We start from the raw sequence: 9288 nt of genomic DNA, 5'->3' as shown, positions 1-9288 counted from the left end.
TCCATGGACAGGAACCTCATAGCCCCAAGTCATGTAAACACTGTGCGGTAAAACATGAGCTAAGGTTAGTGATACTGTACCAAGAATGTAAAATGGGAAAGAGAACTGGAGGAGGAGACGGGGAGAAAGAAGGGAAAGGGAATTGAAAACCACAGAATGGCGCACTCTGTAATATGTGCGTGTAACCACTCCCCAAGCCGGCTGTAAACTATGTGAAGTGCAAATATATAGAAATAAAACATTTAAAATATTATTAGACATAAAGAAAAGAAGTATTTAAAAAACAGATGAACAGCTCAGTCTAGATTTGCCAAACTTGTGTCTTGGACCTTCTTTTTCCAGCGTGATTAATGTGGGGACCTCCATGTGGGGGCTCTGAGTCCAAAGAGCTCTCAACACTAATGGCTTTATCAGGAAATTAGTAGCTCGTGCCTGGATTCGGGCCCACCAGGCAGAATGCTCCTGCCACTCACAGCTCATGATACAGTGTCTTGCAGAGTGAGCAGAAATAGCCTGAGGGGGAATAATTTTGCCTTATAAAAACGTGCTGTAATTCTGGGCCCTCTGAGCCACCTTTGGCCATCTGTCTTGAACATAGGAAAAGAGGCCATAAGACGGACGTGGGCCAGCTTCAATCAGCGAGTACTCACGGCTTTTGGATCCATCAGTAAATGCTTCCAAAGACACATCTGCAGATGTGGGCATGGGGGAGGGCGGGAGCTGTGCTGGAGAAGGACAGAGCAGGAAGGAAGGAGGGGAAATTTTGCAACACACACATGTTCAAGATCCTGAACAAATAGTTTTAGAGAAGGCTGTCCTTCCACAAAAGTGGACATAGTCAGCTATTTCACTTTGGGCCAATGGTCACATTCAGTGTCTGCCACATATTTCATAATGACTGCAATTCTACTTAGCACATGTGAGCGTCAGGGAGCCATTGCTGTAAGCGCTAAAGACTTTCACAAAGGCAGATGCATGTGCAAGTCTTCCTGTCCTGCCCAAGTTACTCTCTGATGAGCAGGCAGGCCATTCTCCTCAAAGCTTTTCAGATTGAGGGGCCAAGGGTGAATTTCGGAAGAATGTCTTCAGAAATGGTGAGAACCACACAGCGGCCACATCCCAGGAAGTCTCCCTGAGGAATTCCCACTGCCTGCCTGCGGAGAGCACAGGAGGGCCCCTCACCTCTTTGCTCAGCATCCTTCTTTTCCAAAGGCTTCTCTGCTTTCCTTTCCCCTACTCTGGGCTTCTTATATAAAAGAGTCCCACTTGGGAAACAGCTCAAACTTCCATCGATAGATGATCCACAAAAACACAGTAACACACAGGAAGGGCTATGAAAACATGATAGCAGCTCCTCAAAAAATTCAACATAGAATTACTGTATGATGGAGCACTTCCACTCCTAGGTTTATACACCACAGAACTGAAAGCGACTATTCAAGGACAAACACCTTCGTATGTGAGTGTCATGGCTGACTGTTCACGACAGACAAAGGCAGAAGCAACCCTACAATGGAATATTACTTAAGCTAAAAGAGGGATGAAATTACAACAGATGCTGCAACATGGATGACCTTGAAGACGTACTTAGTGAAATAAACCATCCAGAAAAGAGCAGATACTGTATGTATGAGGTTAATAGAGTAGTCCAACCGCAGAGGCGGGAAATAGAATGGTAGCTGTCGGGGCTGGGGGAGGGGCACTGAGGAGTTAGTGCTTAATGAGACAGAGTTTCCATCTGGAATTCCTGTGGATGGATGGTGATGACGATTGCACAACAATGTCTGTGCATGTACTCAACTAGTAAGCTGGCCACTAAAAATGGTTAAAGTGGTAAATATTACATAGATTTTACCACAATAAGTGATTTTTTGAAAAAGAATTCCACTTAGACATGCTTGCAGGCAAGAGTGAGGGACTCACAAATCAAATCTTATGTAGGTCAACTCCCCAGCACACTCCCTCTCGCTAGGGACCACTTTTTGCAGAAAGCCCTTTGAGCACGGCTGCAAAGCACTCTTCTACGTTAATGTAGATGTTTCAGTGCTTTAGGGGCCTCAGCAAAATAGTGAGCGTGCAGATGAGAGCTGCTCAAGTGAGCTCCATGTCTCAGATTAGAAACAAAAACAGGCAACAAGGCCGGCCCACAGCGAGGCTCAGTGGTGCCTGCACTCTGCTTCCCCACGCAGAGAGCACAGGCAAAATGAACGGGGCTCTTCAGAGAGTGGAAGTTTCTGGAAGATGGAGCTGGAGGGGCTCCGGACACCATCTAGCCTGAGCTCCTCTCTGAACAGGTAAGAAAGCTGAGACCACGTCCAAGTCCATACCTAGGAGCACAACCCTGCTTTTCACCATGAAGCCTCAGGATTGCGTGGGTCAGGTTGGGTTCCACTGGACAGAATACAGCTCCAAAAGGGATGAGATTCTGGGTCGGAAGAAGTATTTCTATACATGTAGAGCCGAGAAACAGAAACTCCCTCCGCCAAAGCCAGGTAGATGGGTTCCTTTTCCTCATTAATAAAACTGCACAGGCAGACAGGTATCTTAGTTACTTTCTCATTACAAAATATCCAGCATCTACAAGGTGAAGGAGCAATGGTTTATTTTGGCTCATAGTTTGTAGAGGTTTCAGTCTGTAGTCGGCTGGCTCCAAAGCAGGGCAACATAGCAGAGGGGCATGGCAGAGGAGGCTTGCGTGCAGTACAGCAGCCAGGAAGCAGAGAGAGATTAAGGGGGAGTGGACAGATATATCCTCCCAGGCCACACCCAGTGACCCGCCTCTTCCCAACACGCTTTGCCTCCCAGCATCACACTCAGCTATGAACCCATCATTGATGACAATCACACTTCCGTGATTGTCACTTCCCAAAGTCCCACCTACGAGCATATGAGACTTTGGGGGAGACATTTAAATATAAACCATAACAGCAGCATAAATTATAAAGCAGGATGAGAAGCCCATTTTGCAGATTAAGAAACTGAGGGTCAGTGCGGAGTGGTAATTGTCCAAGATCATAGATAATAAGTGACAGAGAATGGGCTGAATGCCTTAATCAGGCACCCCGGTTTGCTACCCATATGAAATCTTCATTCTAACCTGGTCACAAGAGGCAGCATTATCAAGCACTACTCATACGTCAGGCCCAACAGAAAGAACTTTCTGTGTATTTAACCTTTACAACAAAACTGGAGAAGGGGGCGGTAAAATCACCCTGATTTGACATGAAAGGATATGGTCAAAGGCAAAAAGTAGCTGTTCCATGTCACACGGCCTTGAAGAAAGAAGTTAGAATTGCAGCCCCACACTGCATAGCTTGGTGGCCTTGCCAGGGTTCTCTCCAGGGCTTGTGTCCTTCAGCACCGTGTCTCTATGACAAGAAGAAAGGCCCACTCCCGTACATTACTGCTGTGTTATGAGTAACAATGCTGTGAACATTTCTGTGAAGCTTTTTGTGGATTTTTATTTATTTTTTTGTTTTTTTAAACGGATAGTTTATTGTTACATTTTGTAAGTTCTATTTTATTAATAATTTCTTAGTTTTTTTTAAAATCAGGGATCGAACTCATGAGTTCACACTTATCAGGCAGTGTACTGTGCCACTGAGCTATATCCCTGGTCTTTGTGTGGATTTTTTTTAAAAAAAACTTTTTGCATAACACATCAAGGAGCAGAGTTTCTGAGTCATATGAGGAGCCAGGAGACCATTTTCCAGTGTGCCTGCACCGTTTGATGTTCCCACCAGAAGTGTATAAGGCTTCCAAGTTTTTTGGCTCTGCACAAAATGCATTACTGTCCTTTCAAAACTTAGTCATCTTAGTGAGTGTGACATGGTATCTCATCGTGGTTTCAATGACATTTACATTTCTCTGATGATTAGTAATGTTAAGTGTCATGTTCATTGGTCACGTATATCTTCTTTGGAGAAATGTGTATTTGGATCTTTTTCCCATCAATACTTGGGTTATATTTCTTTTTATTATTGAGTTGTAAGAGGTGTATATACTCTATCAAATATCTGACTTGCAAAGATTTGCTCCCATTAGCTGACCTTTGATTCTAGAACTGGGAGGATCTTCTGGGACTTTGCAAATTTCAGGCTTCATGTGTTTCCGTCTCTGCTATTAAGTACACTGTAAAAACTTGACTCGATGTTTTTACTAACCAATTTTAAAAGGAAACTTCTCATCTTTGTGGAATACCGGTGTCCTTCGCTGTGAAAGTGAATCCAGTGAAAACTACTCCATCGTGTTAAGTCCAGGTGAGAACCTAGTATCAGCGCGGCTGGGCCCAAGGCCTTTCTTTTTGAAAGAATGTAGAAGAAAAAGGCTTAGAAGTCTGTTCCAGACAAGTAGCACTGACCTAAGACAGAGTCCTTATTGTCAGAGGGCTGTGTCTGGCTGTTGGTGCCGCACCGCCAAGCCACCTACAGCCCATCCCTGACTTAGAGAATTCCTCCTCTCATTGGACCTTCAGGGAAACAGTCAAGGTGAACCACACATTACCAGCAAGAAGGAGTCTGTGTGCCCCAAGCCAGACCTTTCCCGTGATGGTACAGCAAACATTTTAAGGATGGACAACCGCTATGCCTGTATAGGAGTCTATACAAGACTTTAACCAAAAAGCACATAGGCTGATAAACACTCTCTCTATTAACCATAGGTAGTCAAGGCTCTTATTGCATTAGTTTCTGTAAGGTTTACAGCACCTACTTTGCTTTCCAGCCCTCAGCTGTAGGAGGTGGGCATATCGGGATTTGGGGCAGGGTAGTCCTATATAAGCCTGGGGGTGAGCAAACTGCTGTGCCTTAAAGCGAAGCAGAGAGGACGGGCCTGAGAGGCTCCCTCTGGCTGGAGGTCATCTGCCAGATGTGCAATGCTGAAGCTAACTGCTCAGGCCAGGGGGGTGCTCTACCGTCGGATTCTGATCCTTTTTTACTGCTTTCCTTTAGGATGCTCCAGATGATTCTGACATGGTTTCTCAGCACATACAGATCCAGAGAGATGGGCTATCACTCAGAACTTGAAGAATTTGCCCTTGCTGTTTCCTGGGCATGGAGGGAAGCCCTGGCAGCTGCAGTAGTAGCGTCACATCTTTCTGTGGAGGTGAACCCCACCCATAGGGAGCCCCTCACCCGGAGAGCCCGTGCTTCCTTGCCGGAGTTAGAAGCTCCTCTGTGCTAACTCAATGGCTTGCTACATTAACTCAGCTTTATTCTCCGAAATAAAATCATGTGACCCTGGAGGCAAAAGACTTGTGATTTTCTTTTTACTAGTGTTCCTTCAATTTCTTGACCCCCTCTGTCTGAATGTCCCTTCAGTAAATAGCCACTGTCGCAGCCACCAGGTAGAAGCAGGACATAAACTAACAGCAAAAACAATTGCCTCTTTAAAACACTTTTAGTCAAAAGCAGACTCTTCACAATCTGCCGTGAAAAATACATGAAAACAAAACAAAGCAAGCATCCAGAGGCAGCCTCTTCCAAAGAATAAATAACCCACCCAAGCTCAAAAGACAGTAGGAGCAATTCCATTCTTTATAGAGTCTGAGCCACCTCGTTTATCTCTTTAGTTTTGAAAGTCTTACCCCCTGAGACCTTCCAAATTAGATTTCAACTTAAATTAAGCCTCATTGAAAACACACACATTCAGTCATAGCCAAGCCTAACAAATTAGCCTTGTTCACTTAAACAGAGCGTTGCCTCCAGCTGGGCGTGTCTACCCGGAGTTCAATTTCCAGGGGCCAGCATTTGTGAACTGACTCACAAGTGTAAGTGCTTCCCAGCAGGGCAGCTAGCTGGCCCGATAGAAGAGTGGTCAGACCTAGTGGACCTTGCTTGAGAAAAGAAGTGACTGTATTGGATACCAGTTGCCAGACAAGACCCTGAGTTGAGAAACCACTATCATGTGTTGATGATAGCAAGAAGATGCTGCGAGGCTGGGCCTAAACCCAGCTGCTGGACAAGGTTGAGGTGAACTAGCAAACAGCGCTGTGCACTGGGAGAATGAGCATATTTCTCTCAGTCTCAGGCTGCAAAGCGTGAAGAGCTCGGAGTCCCTGGGAATATCTTCACCTTGGTCACTGCTGCCTCCCTGCCACATCTCCCTGTCTAACAAGATGGGGAAGCCAGGGTCCTTGCAGCCAGAGGGCTAGGTCTTTTGCCAATGCGTACCTGCTGGAGGGAGGGATCTGTCCCTCATGCATGCACAAGAACTCTCTGCAGTTTGAAGGATGTTAGGGCCACTCTAGTTTCTGACAGACACCAAGGCCCCCTGAAGCTGGTGCTTTGCCAAAGATGCTCTATAGTGCCTCCCTCCTGAGGTGATCTTATGCCAGCTTTGGTTCTGCAGTGCCATGAACAGGCCTTGGTTGTTTTATGCTGTAACAAGTTGCTAGAATGGGTCAGAAGTGAAAGGGACAGAGAAAATGTGGTCCCATTTTTGAGAAAAGTAGGAGACCTTCCAAATGGAGGGAAACAGAATTTCCAGGCTTGCATGGACCTCATTGAACAAAGAGGATTGATCCTGGGCTGCATATAAAACATATAACTATGTTTTATGCATGTAACAAAATTTCTTTAAAATTTTTCTATTGTAGCCCAGGATATAGTAAAACCTGGAGATGCCTGCATTAGTGTGAGCTCTGAGCTTCACTCTGATGAGGCTGCCCATCTCCTGAATTTGGACCAAAATCTTGCCAAGGAGTGGGGTGATCTCAGTCCTGTTATTGGTTAAGGGGAGAAAAGCCACTACCTCAAGAACTCAGGACCAGGTTTGGGAGAAACATTTTCATTTTATTTTCAAAGTGGTTTGCAATAGACAAAAAGCACATTTCAAGGTTGCTGCTTCTGTGGTTTGAGTCCTATTATGTGGGCATAATGATCCAGCAACACTGTAAACTTAAGTCATGGAAAGAAGCAATTTTCTCCAAGGAAGTAGGGTTAGCCGTCTGGGAAAGCTTGTTTCCTGGCTTCCCTGTATCATTAGGAGGAGATGGGCAGCTGCTTCTCGTCTGTGGGCGAATGGGCCCGATAGTAGGTGTGCCCCAGAGAGGCAGCTGCAGCAGGTTCTGTTGAGAACCTGCCTTAGCTGTTTCCCAGTGGGTTACACTGCATAGAACATCTCACTCTCTGTGACTGTTGCTCACTCTAGACAGATCCCTCCGCCCTGGCTGAAGAGCGCAGGAACACCCGCAAACTCTTTCAGGCCTTTCCTTCAAAGGCGTACAAAGCATTTCACATCTGATGGGGTTAGGTTTAAAGACGTTTTGTATTCCCACCTTGGGAGACTTGGTGTGATCAAAACCAGTAGAGCTGGTTTCGATTTTCCAGAAGTTCCACCCATCATTCCCATGACACTGCCTTCAGACTGAGTTCCTGTCAAAGTCTGCTCAGAGCAGCTCCCTGGTTCCCAAGAAGAAATAAGCACCCCCCCCCCCCCCGCACCGTGTGAGGTGTCAACGCCTGGCTGAACTTCTCTACTTTCTCAGAGCCACCTCCCACACTTCTTGTTGGATCTTCATGGTGGTAACATTGTTCCTGTTCCTGGAGAGACACTCAGACAGCCACTTACTATCCAAGAGAAGACAAGAGAGCGGGTCTGCTGTGCCTGAGATAGGATGATTCTATCTAGGTTAAGGATGCCCAAGCTCAGAGAGCCACTAGTATGGGTAGAACTTTACCTCCACCCCCTCAAAAAAAGGTATGTTGAAACCCTAACCTTAAGACCTTTGAGCCTCAGTTTATTTAGATACAGGGTCTTTGTAGAGATAATTACATCAAAATGAGGCCATTAGGATAGACCTTTTCCCAAAATGATGGGTGTCTAAAAAAGGGGATATTTAGATAAAGACATGCACAGAGAGAAGACAGTATGATAAGACAGAAAGAAGTGCTTGTTTACAAGCCAAGGAGAGAAGTTTGTAGAAAGAACCATCTCTGCACACCCAATCTTGGATTTGTAACCTTCAGAACCGTAAGATGACAGATGTCTGTTTAAACTGGCCATTGTGCAGTACTTTGCTATAGCAACTTTGATTGTTTTCCGTTTCTGTGTCAGAAATACAATAAGGTCACCCATTTAAAATAAGGAAAAGGTGAGTTTGGCTGATAGTTTCAGAGGTTTCAGACCTTTAGTCCTGTGGCTGTGGGCCAGTGGTGAGGTGGTACATCATGATGGGGAAACACACAGCAGAGCAAATCTGCTCACCTCATGGTGGCCAGGAAGCAGAGAGAGCTCACTTATATTACATAACCTGTCTTCCCCAAACCCACTAAGCTATGAACCCATAAATGAATGAATCCATCAGTGAGGTCAAGGCCTTCATGATCTAATCAGCTCCCAAAGGCCTCACTTCTGAACACTGCTTCAATGGGGACCGGTCCTTCAACACATGTGCCTTTGGAGGACAATTCAGACACAAACCCTAACAGCAATCCTAGTAAATTAATATTTTTCTATGACAGTTATGTAATTGCCAAAGGAATTTTCTGGAATGAATGTCAAAATGCCCCTCAAATCTAATCTAATCTAATTATCCTCCTACATTCTCTTTTAAAAGGCATCTAGAATACTCATTGCTTTTTTTCAGAAGGAAAAAGTAAAATTGAGAAATGTGTATCCACTGATGCACGTGGTAAGCTGGGTTGAGAGTCAAGCCAGATGTGAATGGGAGTTCAGCCACTTTGTGAATGCTGGGCTTGACATGAGTGGCCCTGATGAAGCCCCACTGGTTCTCATGGCATGGGACTGATGTTTAGAGGCAACTAACACAAGAACCCAGAGGACAGAGCACAATCGCATGGCAGAGCCTTGACTCAGAGCTAGAGATCGACCTAGAAAAGCCACCTTTCTCTGATGGCTATTGGAGTTTAGTGGTTTTTGTGCACCTCTTGTGTGACCAGGAGGCGGAACCTGGTGAGGAGAAGTGGGTCACTGGGGATGTAGCCACAAGGATTTGTTGCCCTCCCAGCTCTTCCTTTTGCTCTCTGCTTCCTGGCTGCCATGAGGTGAGCAGTGTCCCTCCGCCAGTCCCTTGCACCATACTGCTTCTGCCTAGAGCCAGCCACCCATAGGAGGACAGAGGCTACTGAAAAGTGAGACAAAGCAAACTTTTTCTCCTTTAAGTTGTGGGTGTTGGGTACTGTGTCTCAGTGACAGGAAAGTGACTAAGAGAGTTCTCCAGGAGCCTTGAGGGTGGTTACCATCCATTTACTGGCCCGCCTGTGATTATGTGATATCTGACAGAATAACAGCTCAGATTTAGTCTTTTTCACAAAGCCTAGGCCACCA

The 9288-nt window shown here is 45.6% G+C and overlaps 1 long non-coding RNA gene across 1 annotated transcript; it reads left to right on the top strand.

Moving 5' to 3' along the window:
• Nucleotides 1-2187: 2187 nt before the first annotated feature.
• On the top strand, nucleotides 2188-5213 carry LOC134475390 (uncharacterized). The gene is made up of 3 exons (XR_010046492.1): nucleotides 2188-2294; nucleotides 4176-4259; nucleotides 4950-5213. It is a non-coding gene; the product is annotated as an uncharacterized LOC134475390 (long non-coding RNA).
• Nucleotides 5214-9288: the final 4075 nt, after the last annotated feature.

Source organism: Cavia porcellus, unplaced genomic scaffold (genome assembly GCF_034190915.1).
Source record: "Cavia porcellus strain 051 isolate PalLab524CR breed Dunkin Hartley unplaced genomic scaffold, mCavPor4.1 scaffold_3, whole genome shotgun sequence".
Taxonomy (NCBI): Eukaryota; Metazoa; Chordata; class Mammalia; order Rodentia; family Caviidae; genus Cavia; species Cavia porcellus.
The sequence above is the reverse complement of the archived record's forward strand: the minus strand, read 5'-3'. Positions and strand labels throughout refer to the sequence as shown.